Source organism: Mycteria americana, chromosome 2 (genome assembly GCF_035582795.1).
Source record: "Mycteria americana isolate JAX WOST 10 ecotype Jacksonville Zoo and Gardens chromosome 2, USCA_MyAme_1.0, whole genome shotgun sequence".
Taxonomy (NCBI): Eukaryota; Metazoa; Chordata; class Aves; order Ciconiiformes; family Ciconiidae; genus Mycteria; species Mycteria americana.
In genome coordinates this window covers 15,283,571-15,298,219 of record NC_134366.1, presented here as the reverse complement: position 1 = coordinate 15,298,219, position 14,649 = coordinate 15,283,571, and the positions used below count along the sequence as shown (strand labels likewise).

The following is a 14,649-nucleotide window of genomic DNA, read 5'->3' as shown; positions in this document are numbered from 1 at the left end:
CGGCGTGAAATTCTGTGATTCGCCGGGTTTCACACCGGGAGAAGCCCAGCCGGGGCGGGGGGACGCGGGGGGGGGGGAGCGGGCCCGCCCCGGGGGGCGGTGCGGCAGCGGCGGGGCGGGCGCCGGGAGGAAATTAAGCGCATGAGGCAAAACAACAAAGCACTCCCAAGTTTGTTGGCTGGGCTAACAGGATCCTCTCCGCTCCTGTCTGTCTGTTTAAATGAGCGCAGGGATTACCCCGTTGGGAGGAAATGGACAATAATGGGGCAATAAGCACGTTTACTGGGTAATCGTTGCGGTACTTTGCCAACCTCCTCCCTCGACCCCGGCGCCCAGCTGAGGGGAGGTTTTGCGTTCAGCCGTGACAGAGAAGTGCTTGGGGGACGCGGCCGTGCTCCTCCGTGTTTCACATCCCGTGCTGTGAAATCAGTCCCACTGCTACATAGCTATTACTGTTTCTGGTCAAAATCAGAACTTTTCCAAAAGTAGCAGACGGTTATTTTAGTGCTAATTTAATTAATACCCTACTGAAAAGTGTTCGGAGATTGAACAATGCCCAGTGAAGAAAACTGAATGAAAAATTTGTCATCTGGCTGAGATCTCCGTGACTGACAGAGGTTTAAAAAGTGTCTTTCCAGTCCTGGATGTGATGCTTCATTTTAAGAAGTGACTGTTACCCTGTTGGCTGCTTGAAGAGTACCTTATTTAAAAATCTCTACAGAATGTAAAAATGAGTGAGTCTAGTCAGGAGAGCTGGGTGAGTCTGTAAATTACCGCTCTGTCAGGATTCCTATTGCCTATTACAAAGTACCTTTTTACGCTGAACTTAAGCTCTGCACTACAGAGACAGCAGATGTGAGGTGATGGCTTCCAAAAGCAACACAGATGCTGTAAAATTTCCATTGCAATATTTCAGCAAGGAAACTCAGGAGACATGCTGAATGCTACAGTTTAGAATTACACTATAACTCTCCTAGAAATAAGAGAATACCAAGTTTCTCAACAGTTCACTTGGCTTCATTTTTACTGTCGTTCATATGCTCTTGTTTTCTTACAGCGTGAAAAGAGATGCAGCACAAAGATACTGTGTCTTGAAGCTGTTCAGTAATGACAAAATTGGTAATATGGAACTTTATGACAATTTAGTAATGACTGCATATCCAAATTCCCTATAAGACCATGATAATTTTTGAAATTGCCTTTCAGGTATATAAAACAGCACAGCTGTGGGGAGGCTGCTTTACTTTATGTGACTGAAAAGCAGCCTGGATAGCTCAAGGCTGTGGAATCACAGCCCATGGTGTGTTCCTCATCTGCTGAGACTTCGCTGAAGTCAGTAGAAGTACTGAGGTGAAGGACTAAAGGGTCAAGTCTTTAAAATGGTTTGTGTGTTTATTCCAGAAAATACAGCAGCTGCTTTTTCTGAAAAGCTGAGCTTTGCTATAGCAATACAGATTACTTTAGAGCACTTTCTGCAGGGATTTCAACAGATGTCCAGTTATCAAATCATGCAGAAATATAAAGCTGGCAAGAATGTTACAGATACTACAATCTTTTGCAAACCTGTAGATTTGACAACAAGTAGATAACGCTTCTACAAGTCTTTGTTGCCACAGATATTCATGTCTCTTCTGTTCAAACATTTAGGTTTGTCACTGGCCCCTCTAACATAAGCTTAATTTTTGTGTGCATCTAAGGCTTTGCATTTGGGATTATATGGATCGCACCAAACCAGGTAATGGTAACTACAGGGCATTTTAGTTTGAGATTAGTAAATTTGCTCTTGGGTTGTTTTTTTTTTACTGGAAAGAAAAATACCACATAAAATCTAGGATTTAAAATGGTATTTTGTTTATTTAAAAATACAGATGTTTAGTTTATAAGACTGAAAAATTGCTTTTTAATTCCCATCTGATGTTCTCCAGTAAATTTTAGCATGGCATTGTCTGCATTGGATAGGTCAATGAACAGTGCTTTTATAAAAATCTTTGAAAAGAAGAACTCAGTCCATGGAAATGTTCAAATAATCTTGTTAGAATGAAGCCTTGACTGAAGGCAGTAATTTCATGGATTAAACCCAGAAGGGGCTGTCCAGGCTGATCTTCCTATTGCAGGCCACAGAGCTTTATCCAGAGACTGTCTACGCAAATACTGGTTACCTACAAGACATAGGGGATTTTGCATGGCCAATACGTTGAACGACACCATGAAACTAGAAACTGTGGAACTTTTTGAGGACAGGGTGAATGGGAGCAGGAAGAAAGAGTATTTTTACAGGCAAGTAAGTAAACAGCGTAAGGTGGAGTTGTGGCATCTTACTATGTTCAGCTTTTCCCTAAAAAGTACCAATTAAAAGTAAGAGAAACTCTTTTTTCCAGTCCATCCTTTTCTCTTGCATGCCACGTAGTCTAGAACTGAGCAACGTGATGGGCAGTCCCAAGTATGGGAAGGAACTGCTCTTCCCACTTGCAGAAGGATTTGCACTTCGGCAAGTCTGCAAAGCAGAAATTATGAGTAAAAATCCAGCACTGTGAAACCTGCAAAGAAATAGGGATAGGAGAGTACAGCGTGCATATATATCTTATATTTTGATAGATATTTTTCCTATCACAAAAAAATTAAATGGCATCGGCACATCTTCTGGGGCAGCCTGTATTTTACTGTGATTCATGAGAACTTTTTGTAGACAAGAAGAGCAATGTTCTGCTTACATCTTTTCAGGGATGTCAGATCTGATCGTGGATGGGCACTGTACCATGATGCTACTGTTGGTCAGTGAGTCGTGAGAGAGCTTTTAGGCAAAGAGAAAATAGGCTGAATACAATCTGCTGCAGTAGCTACTTCTGGAGTGCAGTGAGCAGGTGGCAGAGAAGGAGGAGAAACTGCTGGAAGAGTACTTTGCTGTCCCTTTACCATAAAGGAGGATGACAAAGTGATTGATCAGTGCTGTGTTCTGAGGATTGCTCCAACAGTGAAGCTGCAGGTTGTGGCCCTGAATGTGGCTGGAGGATTTTCTGCTGAACGTAGGAGCAGACCGTGATTAGACTTCTTCCTGAGGCTGCTTTGGATGTGTAGACTTTGCTAGAGAAGCAGCATGAGCAGCTGAATGAGCTTAAGAAGTCAGTGGGAACAGCAGTTTAGCGTGAGGGCAACATAAGATCAACGTGTATCAAAGGGCTTACCTTTATTCTCCCACACTATGCAGTTGATGATTGGGCTGCAATGTATTGGCTCACTCAGTGTAATCGTATGTTCCTTCATTTCTCATTAGTGAAACAATGCAGGGGGAAGGAATGCAAGAAAATACAGATTATAAGGATTATGAAAGAAAATAAGTGTTCTTGAGGGCAATCTTTTTCATTTTTGTTGATATTATTTTTTAATTTTTGCCCATTATTTAGGAAGCTTTATTTATAATCTACCTGTGCTACGGATTGTAATACTTCATGGTGTGATGTTTCACACATGATAAATCATGTGACTGTTGAAGACAAATTGTCCTGAGTTAAACAGTCCATTGAGTCATTGTCACTGTATTCGGAGAATAATACAAATATCATGCAGTTAAATTGCTAACCATATTAAGTATGTATGGACACAGTGAGTAGTGTTGTCTTCCTCTGATTGCCCAGGTAACCATTAATTTACTTTCTGGCAACTGCTAGAACTTTAGTATGTAAATGCACTCTTGAATCTTGGGAAGGTTATGTGGATCCAGGCTGGCAAGGAGAGGTTTCGTCTCTGGGGATAATATGAGAGTATGCACATGCACCACTCTCTCATAAAATTCGAAGCTTGTCCAGACCTCTAGCACGCCAGTGACTTCTGCGGTCATATTTGTGATTCTCTTGCCATGCTCCATTAAAATGTCATTAATGCTCATATATACTCAAATGGTACATGCACCATCGTTACTCCCAGCATGGGTTGGGAAGTCCATTTGGTCAGTCTTTGGTTTTAGAGACCACAGTTTTAACAACTTGGATATAAACCTCTGCAAAGCTTCCACTGCTACTGCATTGCCACCTGGCATACCTGACTGAGCCGTAGCATCTGGGGTGGGCAGCTTCCAAATAAAAATTACAGTCTGGGCTTAAGATGGTGTGGCATGCATGTGTCTGGGCTTTGATGTCAGATCTACAGGAGGAATTAAGGGGGCTCTATCTATTAACTTGGCCTACTTAACTTTGTGGCATCTATATTTGGGTTAGGTGATAGCGGACAGGGTAATAGCGCAAGTAACTCCTACTAACTCCTCTGAGTATTGATGCTGACAGGGTGTAAGGAGGAACCACAACAGAGAAGCTGGGGAGTGCACAGTTCTCTCTCATATACTGTAAATCAGAGTTGGAGTGGCTTAGTTGCCACACTGCAAGGAGCTGTGGGACTCCTGGCAAGAAATCTAGCCCAGCCTGTGCGCAGCTCTCTACTAGCTGATTCAGCCTGGTGGAAGTAGACGTGAAAGGAGTATATATGAAGGGCTTTAAGCTAAGGATGCCCCATCTGCAGTAGGCTAGTCTGGGCTATCTGAGTTGATGGAGAGACAAGATTAGGCAATGTAGTCCACTTTGACTAACTTTTGCATAGACTATGTGGAGACATTAGCTTACATGTATGCCCTCTCACATGCTGTAAATTAAATGAGAAATTAATGAGGTGATGCACTTATGAGTAAGAAGTGAACTGAAGAAAAAATGACACTTTGCGTTGAAAGGCATGGATAAGGATAAAACCCAGGTATGAGAAAGCGAAACTTTGTATAACTGATTTGAGGAGGAACATGTGTCGTTAAATCCTTGAACAATACAAAGTTGTTCATAAATTCTGACACTACCTTTTGCACCTCTTAAGTCAGTAATACCGTAATTTAAAGGAATGATGTTTTGCATACATGTTTGAAGTGGATGTTTTTAAAGTTTCACTGTTTCCAATCCCAACTTTTGATGGAGGATGCACAGTAGTAATTTTTCAAAAATTGAATGATAAAAATCACACTAAGAAATTCTTACTGAAATTACTTATTGCCCTGGATTTAAAATGGAAATAACAAACATATCTTTCATCACTCATTTTGAATATTTATTCTTTGTATTTCACGTACTCTGAACAATTTTTTTATCTCTAGATTAGATCCTGACTAATCCTTCACTGTGCTAATTTTGCTGGGACAACACATAAGTGGCTGGTGATTCCAAATATGAGTAAGGACAGCAGGCTTGGTCTTGCGCTAATTTTGATAAATAAATTGGCCTTAAGAATGACAAGCCATGTTAGCACTTTTCACTTTATAACATTAGACGGTCAAAGATGTTAACTCTGTGCAGGGAATCAGCATTAGGCAGTGTTTGGAACTGCTTATAGGGAACTCTCAGGTGCCTAGTGTCAGCAGAAACTCACTCTTAAAAACCTTTCTCTATTTTTATTTTAGTAAAAGAATGGTGTGATTGAAAAGCAAAGTGTTGAGAGGAATTCCACTGTAATAGCAAAACGTCCTTCCTTTCGTTTTACCCACTGAGTTTTTAGTAAGGGTATTCCTTTGCCAGTTCCTTTGAATTTTCTTGGTTCTTAGTTGGTGCTAATGATGGCAGTAATAGTCCTCTGTGTGTGTGGTGGGGGAAAATAAAATAGTACCCCACTGGTATGAGATTTTTTGCAGTTGTCTTTTTGTGGGCTCACAACTGTGTTACAAAAGATGCAATCTTGATTGAGTTCTTGTCTTTTCTTTTATTTATACATTTATTTTGCCTTTGGGGCAGGGGGATGCAATTGTATGGCAGGAATCGGCCACAAGGGAAGGGGTGGGTATTAGAACTTTAGTTCTAACATTGTCCCTGGTAGTATTAGTTGGGTGCTTCTCTGTCTTGGTCTGGTCAGGGCCTGTTTCTGGATGAGAGGCTTTCAATTATTCCAGTGGATTGTGGGGTTCCAAGAAAAGGATTAATAACAGCCATAATGGGATAGCTGTTACTCACACTTTTTATTGCATTAGCCTTATCAAATTTATTCCTTCTGGTTAATGCACTGAATTAGAAAGCCCTGAAAGGGAATAATAAATTGAATATCTTATTTTCTTGCCACTTTGCCAATTTTGCTATACAGATTTTTTGTATTACAGATTTCTTACCTAGTAAGTGTAGCCATTGTTTGAATCTTAACTTCATCTTTTGCTTTTGTATGTTAGGCTGGTTGGTCTTTTGTAAGTTAGGGCTCATATACTAAGTTATCCTGTCTAATGAGCCCTTATTGTTTTTGTCTGGTTTTAGCTCCTTGGCTTTTGAACAGTCCTGCTAACAGGACTGCTATGGAAAATTTGAAGCATTTAAAGTTTTTCTGATTTGTGTATGGATGGATCCAGATGCTAGGTTTGAATTTCCAGGTTAATGAATAAGACCTTGCTTGACCCATGAAATTTCCTGCATGAATTTTTAATAAAAAATACAAAGCTATTTTCATTTTTTTCTTAATTTTCCAGGCAAAACTACATGCTTTGACAGAATTCAGAGGACTGGAAGGCTTTGTCTGAAAACTAAAACTTCTTGATTTGAAAAATGTTACTGTAGTCCTCTTCCGACATTATCATCTGGATACCTGCTGGTCCTATTCTGCAAGGCTGAGGCTGCTTACCACCTTTGACACTGTGCCATGATTTTTCCTCTTTGAAGGGAGTGCTGAAAGTAGGGAATCCCTCAAAGTGATCTATTATCGGAGTTGTCATTTAAATGGTAAGTCTAGTTGATAGAGGAGATCTGCCACATAAAGCAGGTAAGCCACAGATTTAATGAGATGCTACACTAACATTTCTTAATAACATTTTTTGTTTTCAGTCAAAATATTTTGGTTTGTAAGTTTGGCTTTTTGGTAAGAAAAGTATATTTGCAGAAGCACATACTTAGACATGCCAAAAAAAAATCCAACCAAAAAGTGTTTAGCTGAAAGCCTTGTTTCCCATCAAAAATAGATGCAGTGGAAAATTTTCAAGCAGCCCTATATTTAACCTCCTTGGATCAAAATTCAGTTGTTGGACGGAGGGAGGCTCACAGAGGTTTTTTTCTGCTTTTGTTAGGGTGTCTGTTTTTTCACTCATGACATCTGCCTGCTTTTCCAGCTATATTCAACCTTGTTATAATTCTTGCTATTGCAGCATTTTACTGTGCTCCGAATGCTAGTTCCCACTGGACTCAGCTTGCTGGGATATGTGCATACTCAAAGGTTCTTTCAAGGGGTGCGTCAATCTTGCTTTTTTATTTTGGCTGGGTTTTAATAAGCAAATGTGAGTAGCTGTATCCACTGAACACTGCATATGCACAAAACATAGCATCACTACGATACAGTTCTTAGCTCTTTGCCCAAGGTAGTCTTGCTTTGGGATGTTGTGGGTGCAAACAGTATACGTGAGTTTAAGGGGTAATGGGCTAAGAGCTTGAAAGAGAAGACCCATTGGGCAAGCTAAACAGATAAATCACATCAGTCTCAGGAATTCCTGAGTGGAATATAGTTGAAGGCTGGGAACTTATTCTGGGAAAATACTGTATTTGATTGCTTGTGCTCTTTTCTCTTGGCTCTGACTTGTGGCTGCTTTTGGAAGCAGGATACTGAGCTAAATGGACCTTTGATCTGAATTGGTATAGCCATCCTTGGGTAACAAGAAGTATGCTGATAAATGAGTAAGTGTGGGCTTTGGCAATCTGGAATTCAGGAGAATTTGTCGGAAATGAAACTCCTTCCTCCAAGAAAAGTGTAAGCCAGTCAAAAAAGATATGAGCATAGGGATAGAGAATTTCATCGGAATAGGTTGTGATTCTGGAATCTCAAGTCTGTTCATTTTTTTTTGCTTTTGCAGCTTCCATTTCTCTTTCCTTTCTTCTTGTAGCAGTAAGAATTGGCTACAACTGTGTCTTGAATACAACTGTGAGCCTTTTGGGTGCTCTTCCAAAGTTGGTGGGTAGAACATTAGTGTAAGACTCCTGCAGAGTTCACTGGACTTTGTATTAAGACAAGAAGAGAAAACAAAGCGAATATTGAAATTCAGGGAGGAAAATTGTTAATATGACCTACATTAGTTTTAGTATGTGTTATGTTCTGTCATTAGTTCAGTGTTAGAATGCAGTTTGTAGCCAGAACCTATCAGCAACTAGCAACATGTGGTGTTTCTTAAGCAAAAGTTGATTGCTATTCTTTATTGCTTGTTTTGCATCTTAGCACTTTTACAGAAATATCTTTCCAGATATTTTAAATTGTTTTCATGGTGATTTAATTTAGATCTCTTCATGACTGCTAAGCAGTGCTATGCTTTTTTAGCCTTCACAGGCATTAATGGTCCAATCTGTAAATGAGCATATGCTTAGTTTTGTAAGACAGCAGCTAATTTTTTTCTGTATTTTTAATAAACTCTTCAGAAGTTTTACAATTTGAAAGTAGATATATCTAGTTATACTCCTGTGTACTCAAGTTTACTTGGTAGTTATATTGACCAAAATAGATAGGGTCTCTTTTATTTCTTTTCCTGACAGGGTATACATTTTTCCTTCAAATTTCTGTCAGCAAAATTTGATTATGGTACATTGTCAGTAGGTGACCAGTAATTTCCCTCTTCCCTGTTATTATTTTAGAATTATTTTAAATAAATATTTGCAAGAAAAGGTAATAGGCAGACAATGTTTGAAAGGAAGAAATAGTTTGAGTATTGTTGAGAAGGAGATTCATCATTCTAGTACCAAAATTGTGGCGGGAAAGAGGACGGAAAAAGGAAAGCACAATATTGAAGTATAAGAGTGAGCTCCTATGGTACCACTTTCCAGCTGTTCATGTGTGGAATCCAAATACTTTTTGAAGCATAGTGCTACACAGTCAATTAGCTTTACTTCAAGTAATCATTGTATAAGGAAGAAATTTTAGTACATTAGAATTCATGAGTTGGAAAAAGTAGCAAAAAAATTATGTCCATGTTTTCCTCAAAATGCAGTGAAAATATGTAAATTCTTTTAATATTAACTTGGAAATTTTGTGAGGTGAAAGAAGAGATTGTGATCCTATCTCTAAAGTGTGTCAAGAATAGCGAGAATAGTGTAGCCTCTCTCACATCATTTGTATGCCTTAATCTGTATCTTAATGATAGTGTCAAGAAGTGAGAAGCAAGTAGAGTTGCCAAATCTGTCCACTCTTTTGAAACTGGAAGACTTGTGGGAAGTAATTGGGTGCAAAATAAACGTGTTCACAAGTAACTGGACTGAGACTATTAAATTTCTTCCATTTAAGTAGTAGGTAGTAACTACTTAAACTTCAAGGAAAAGAGAAGATTACATCCCGCAAAACTTTCTCATGCAAAATAGTCTATCCTCATGTCAGTGATCCTGGTTACTTTAAAGTGTCTGCTTGAGAAAAGCTTTGTCAAATCATGTCTTTAAATGGGAGAGGAGATTAGGAAACAACAAACAAAATTGAACTTGCAGTGGCAGTTAACTTTTGGGGGTGTGGGGCAGAGAATGGACAATGAATATCACCATCTTTTCAATGTTCAGTACTATAAAAACTTTTTTTTTTACAGGTAACCCTTTATTGGCAGAAAATCTGTGAAAGAGTCAGTGAAGGAAAATGCTATGGTAAAATACATGTAAAGAATCTCATGCCAAAACCCAGAGAGTTAAGGGATATATCTTCTACAGGTTTAGGAAATGATGAGTGTAAGTTGAAAAAGTGTTTCTGTGCTTAAAAAGCCTAATTGCTATTGTGTATATCAGTCTCTTGTCTGTTTTATACAGCTGTTTGTGCTACCTCACTGGTGTTTTTGAAACAAACAGTATTTTTACAAGGATCACTAATTTGGATTGGGATATAAGAAATAGTTGTTAGTTTTATGGGTAGTAAAGCTGAATATAATAATTTGCACTTTTAAATAAGCTGCTTCATTCTGTATGTAAAACAAAATAACTTCAATATGCTTGGTTTTGTAATTAACAAACGTAGAGTTGATCAAAAATATCTTCCCTAGTATGATGCATGGAGATTAGGTTAGACTGTGTTACAGAATAATGTGATAATAATGATTTCCTTAAGAGAGTACAAAAGCAGCATCTAAATTTCAACTGACGTTTATTGACACACAGCATCAGTTGGGAGCCCCATCAAACTTCCTATTCTTTTCTGTTTACCACCTCCTGCTTTTATTTACAGTCAGCATATCTGTTAATTAGCCTCAGGTAGAGCCAGTTCTAAGAAGATCTCTTGTCTTCCTGGTGATGGCCCCATGAGGTGACCATGTAGACACAGTCTGTGAGTGAATTAATCTTTAACTCATTAATTTCAGTGCCTGGTTCAGAAATGTTTAACTGCTGGCTTGGTTTCCTACTCAGCAATTTGTATCTGGAGAATTGTGTGCCTTGACTCTCATTGACTTCAGTGTCATGAACACTTCCCAGTGAGCTCTCAGCATCTCATGGTTACCTCACTGGAAGTCATATTTTCTTGTAGTTTTTTGGTTTGCTATGATTGGACCAGAATGCAGATAGGTCGTTGGTGACTTCCAGGTAAATGCTCTGTATCACTGAGGTTATTTACCTAGTTTTCATTGCACTTTTGCAGAATAAAATTAGTCCTCCACTTCCTCAGCTATCTCTGTTGCACAATATCTGAATGCAACATTTTGCAAAAAATCTGACGTAACAGTGCAATGCCTGGATCTCACAAGGGGGAACCATACTATTTTATACAGTCTCGCCAGCCTCGGTTAGATCTTGTGATGATACGAAGCTGTTTATAGCCACAGTCTGAATGCTGGAAGTTGTGGTTGTAGTGCACTTCTCTCCCAGCACGGCTTTTTTACTAGGAAAGAAAAACGTTGCTGTTATATTTCCAGGAAAAATTCAGGAGCATGATTCGGAGATCTCCTGCCCAAGTCTACAAGATATGCTAGAAGTACTCTGAGAGGTGTGAGCTGATCTGTGCATCTCACTGGGGTGTTAGAAATCTTGTAGTTTCAGTGTTAATGGTTGTGTTTGTTTCATCTGAAACCTAAGAAAAGAAAGACTGGGCCACTTACCTGCACAGTCAGCTGTAGGTAATACCTTAAAATGATGACCAAGTTCCTCACTTTTGCCAGAATGCTATTTATTTCTTCTCCGTCCTCCAGTTGAGGAGTAGCCAAACTCTAAAGACCTAAGCATAGGTTACAGGTGCCCTTGAAATCCTGCCCAGAGCAAGTGCAAGTATGGAAAGCCATAACGTACACACTGTGGTAGTGTGAGCCTTTTTATAGTTTAATGAGAGCTTTACTGATAAAAAATCACTGCTTCGGTTTAAAAAAAGCAATAATAATAATAATGAAAAAATAAAACCACCCCCCAACAGTATAATCCCTGGAATACATCCAACTTTTATACTGGAAAAGTAACTCAAAGGAGTATGACTTTCTGTCTTCAGTGTGGAAGTAATTGTGCTGATCTAAAACTTACTATGCTGGCACAACTGCATCCCAATGTCTAATTTTTGTGGATAGGCAGACCCAGGTGAAGTAACTTCGTTTTAAAGGAATTAGAACCCCTAATTCCTTTAAATCAAATTCTTAAGACATCCAGGTGTCCAGGATGCTGTGAAAAGAGACCGAAAAATCAAAAAAGAGAAGGTCAATACTTGCTACTGATGGCTCATGGCTTTGGAGGGTTAGTGGTGACGCAGTGTTATGACAAAAAATCAATGAAAAAGTATCAGTGAAAGTTTCCACCATCTTTAATTGTAAGAAGCCAATGCTGACTGACCTGTTAATGTTTCATAGGGAAAGTCGACACTGAGGGGAAAAGGTGGGTGATACTTGTTCAAAACATGTTAACTGCTTCTATGTATTTTGTGCTTGAAGGACAGAGAGGTAAGAGATGCTGAAAATGTTTTCTAAAATTCAGTGGCCCTTCATCAGTATTTTATAGGTACTGTTTAAGCCATCTTTGTTAAGGAGAAGCTCCTTTACTATTAGTATGCTGTCATCTTTCAAATCTCATCAAGGCAGCACCAGGATTTTTTTGCACAGATTTTCTTTGACATACAGCCTCAATAAGTATGGAAATTACAACTTAAATCTCTTTTCTTTTTCTTGCAAAGCAGTGCAGTGCCCAAATTCATTGAATTTCAACTTTTATTTTTTCTTAATGTTGAAAGACAGATATGCAAATTTTACTAACAATATGCATGATTAAATTTAGCTGTAAATTCCAGTCAGGGATTTCTGCTTTGTTTATTGTCCAAGTCAATATGTCTGTGGAGAAAACCTCCCGCTGTGCAGGAATACATAGTCAGCTACTTGGAAAAGTAGAAAGTTTAATTATGAGAGTTTATTCTGGAAAAAGGTAAGTAAAGCAAGCACTTGTTTTTGGGTTGGTTTTTTTTTTTTTGTTATGACTTCAGCTAACAGAAATGCAACGTATATAGTTTGTTTTGACACTGACTGTTATCAGACAAACCACTTGATTTGTCTTTAGCCTGGTCGTCTGTGTAACGGAGGGGGTCTGGACGAAAGTAGAGGTGTTGTGGTTTAACCCCAGCCTGGCAGCTTACAGCCGCTTGCTCACTCCCCCCCGGTGGGATGGGGGAGAGAATCAGAAGGGTAAAAGTGAGAGAGACTCGCGGGTTGAGATAAAGACAGTTTAATAAGTAAGGGAAAAGCTGTGCACACAAGCAAAGCAAAACAAGGAATTCATTCACTCCTTCCCATGGGCAGGCAGGTGTTCAGCCATCTCCAGGAAGGCAGGGCTCCATCACGCATAATGGTGACTTGGGAACACAAACGCCATCACTCCGAACGTCCCCGCCTTCTTTCTTCTTCCCCCAGCTGTATATGCTGAGCATGCCGTCATATGGTATGGAATAGCCCTTTGGTCAGTTGGGGTCAGCTGTCCCAGCCGTGTCCCCTCCCCGCTTCTTGTGCACCTGGCAGAGCATGGGAAGCTGAAAAGTCCTTGATTTAGTATAAGCACTACTTAGCAACAACTAAAACATGTCTGTATTATTAACACTGTTTTCAGCACAAATCTAAAACACAGCCCCATACTAGCTACTATAAAGAAAATTAACTCTCTCCCAGCCAAAACCAGCACAAGAGGTCATGAATAAATGATGCATTTCTTAAACTTGCAAGGTAGATCGTGACATAAATGAAGTAAAATCCAAGTGTGAAGAAAAAAAGAAGTATAAACACATGTATTGCTGAGAATATCTTCATTAAAATATAGTTTACCCTATGAAGATATTAGCATCAAGTTGCCTGAAAGATGCAAATTTCCTTTGTTGCTTTCTCGTAAGTTATTTTGATTTTTGTGCATGGTAACAGTGAAGTATCTTTACACAAGGTTTCTGAGTGGAAGGGTAAATTATTGCTGGGGAATATGTGTTATAAATGATATACAGACATATTCTCATGTTTATAACAGAAAGTTCTCCCAAGATTTTAATTACTGGAGTGGTTCCCATTTCTTTAGTTTTTATATGTCATTTACATGGAATACATTTTATCTAGCTAGCTATACAAAAAAAACAGTGCATGCAAAAAAGGTGTTTCTCCTGCCTACCTAGAGTATGTGTAATTCTGTAACAATCTGTATTCCTCTTTGTGATTCAATGCATATTTCTCCTTTCTAAGCTTGTTCAACTGTAATATGAAGAATGTTTTTATGATAATTCTACAATGGATGATAGTAATAAGATTTACTCTAAGCCAATAAATTTTTAAAAATTGTGTAATGGCTAATGTTTGGGTTGCATAACTTTCATCAGATGTATGGGCATATTCTTTTTTTCTTTGCCTCTGTGTAGGACTGATCCATGACCTGAGCTTGTAGGTTCTACAGTATTACAAATGGTACATGATAATTGTGTGTGAAGAAAGACTGGCAGCTTTACAGAGGAAATTTCTGAACCTGTAGGTAGGTTCAGGATAAGCAATTGCCTGTAACTTCCCTTCCCCCATACTCTGCATTTCTACAATACAACTGCTCTTCTAATGCTTTCACTGAGTCTCATTAAATGGTCCTGTGTGTACGACATTAAATGTATTTATGGTAGAGTGGGAGTTTTGTTCTGAGTCACTGGTGCATCAAGAGTTTCTTCGTAATATTCCTCTGGTTGCCTAATACAGCGAGACAGGCACCAGAGAGGCATGTACACTGGTGCCTTATGGTAGCGATCCTCGAGCCCGAATCCTAAGAGGTGTGGAGGTGGCTAATTTCCTGTAGAACTGAGTGGGAGTTTAAGTTCCTAAGGAGGATTTAGGAGCCTAAATACTTTGGAATTCTCCATGAATAAAGCTTAGTTGCAGTATAGCCCCTTAATTCTCCACACATCCCTGCATTCTTCCGTACATGTTCCTCGTTGGCTATTTACTGTTAATTGGCAATTTGGATGCTTAATTATGCTTCTGTTTTGGGATATGTTTCTTCCTAGTATTTCTTTGGACTGTCTGTTCCTTTTCAGCTCTTTCCACTCTTACACTTTGTGTACCTAATAAAGGCACTAGCACACTTAACTTCCAGTGACTAGCTTCCCTCTCACATTGGCACGTATGAAACATAAGACCTCTGGTATTAATAGAGCTAGCTACCGTGTAAAGATGCTATAAAAGGAATCATTAAGGCTCAAAATTGACAGGGATTTGACTATTTTGTCCACTCA

General features: G+C 39.0%; 1 long non-coding RNA gene across 16 annotated transcripts in view; it reads left to right on the top strand.

The window, feature by feature from the left end:
- Positions 1-14,649, top strand: part of LOC142405307 (uncharacterized) — a 234,846-nt gene that overhangs the window by 1,857 nt on the left and 218,340 nt on the right. For 5 of the 16 annotated variants that reach the window (XR_012774123.1, XR_012774124.1, XR_012774122.1 and 2 more), the window contains exons 1-2: positions 98-757; positions 6,473-6,722. This is a non-coding gene — a long non-coding RNA (uncharacterized LOC142405307). Of the gene's footprint in view, positions 1-97; positions 758-782; positions 1,120-1,206; positions 1,736-2,721; positions 6,377-6,472; positions 6,723-14,649 lie in introns of those variants that run through there. The other 11 variants (XR_012774127.1, XR_012774130.1, XR_012774135.1 and 8 more) reach the window with 6 other exon arrangements.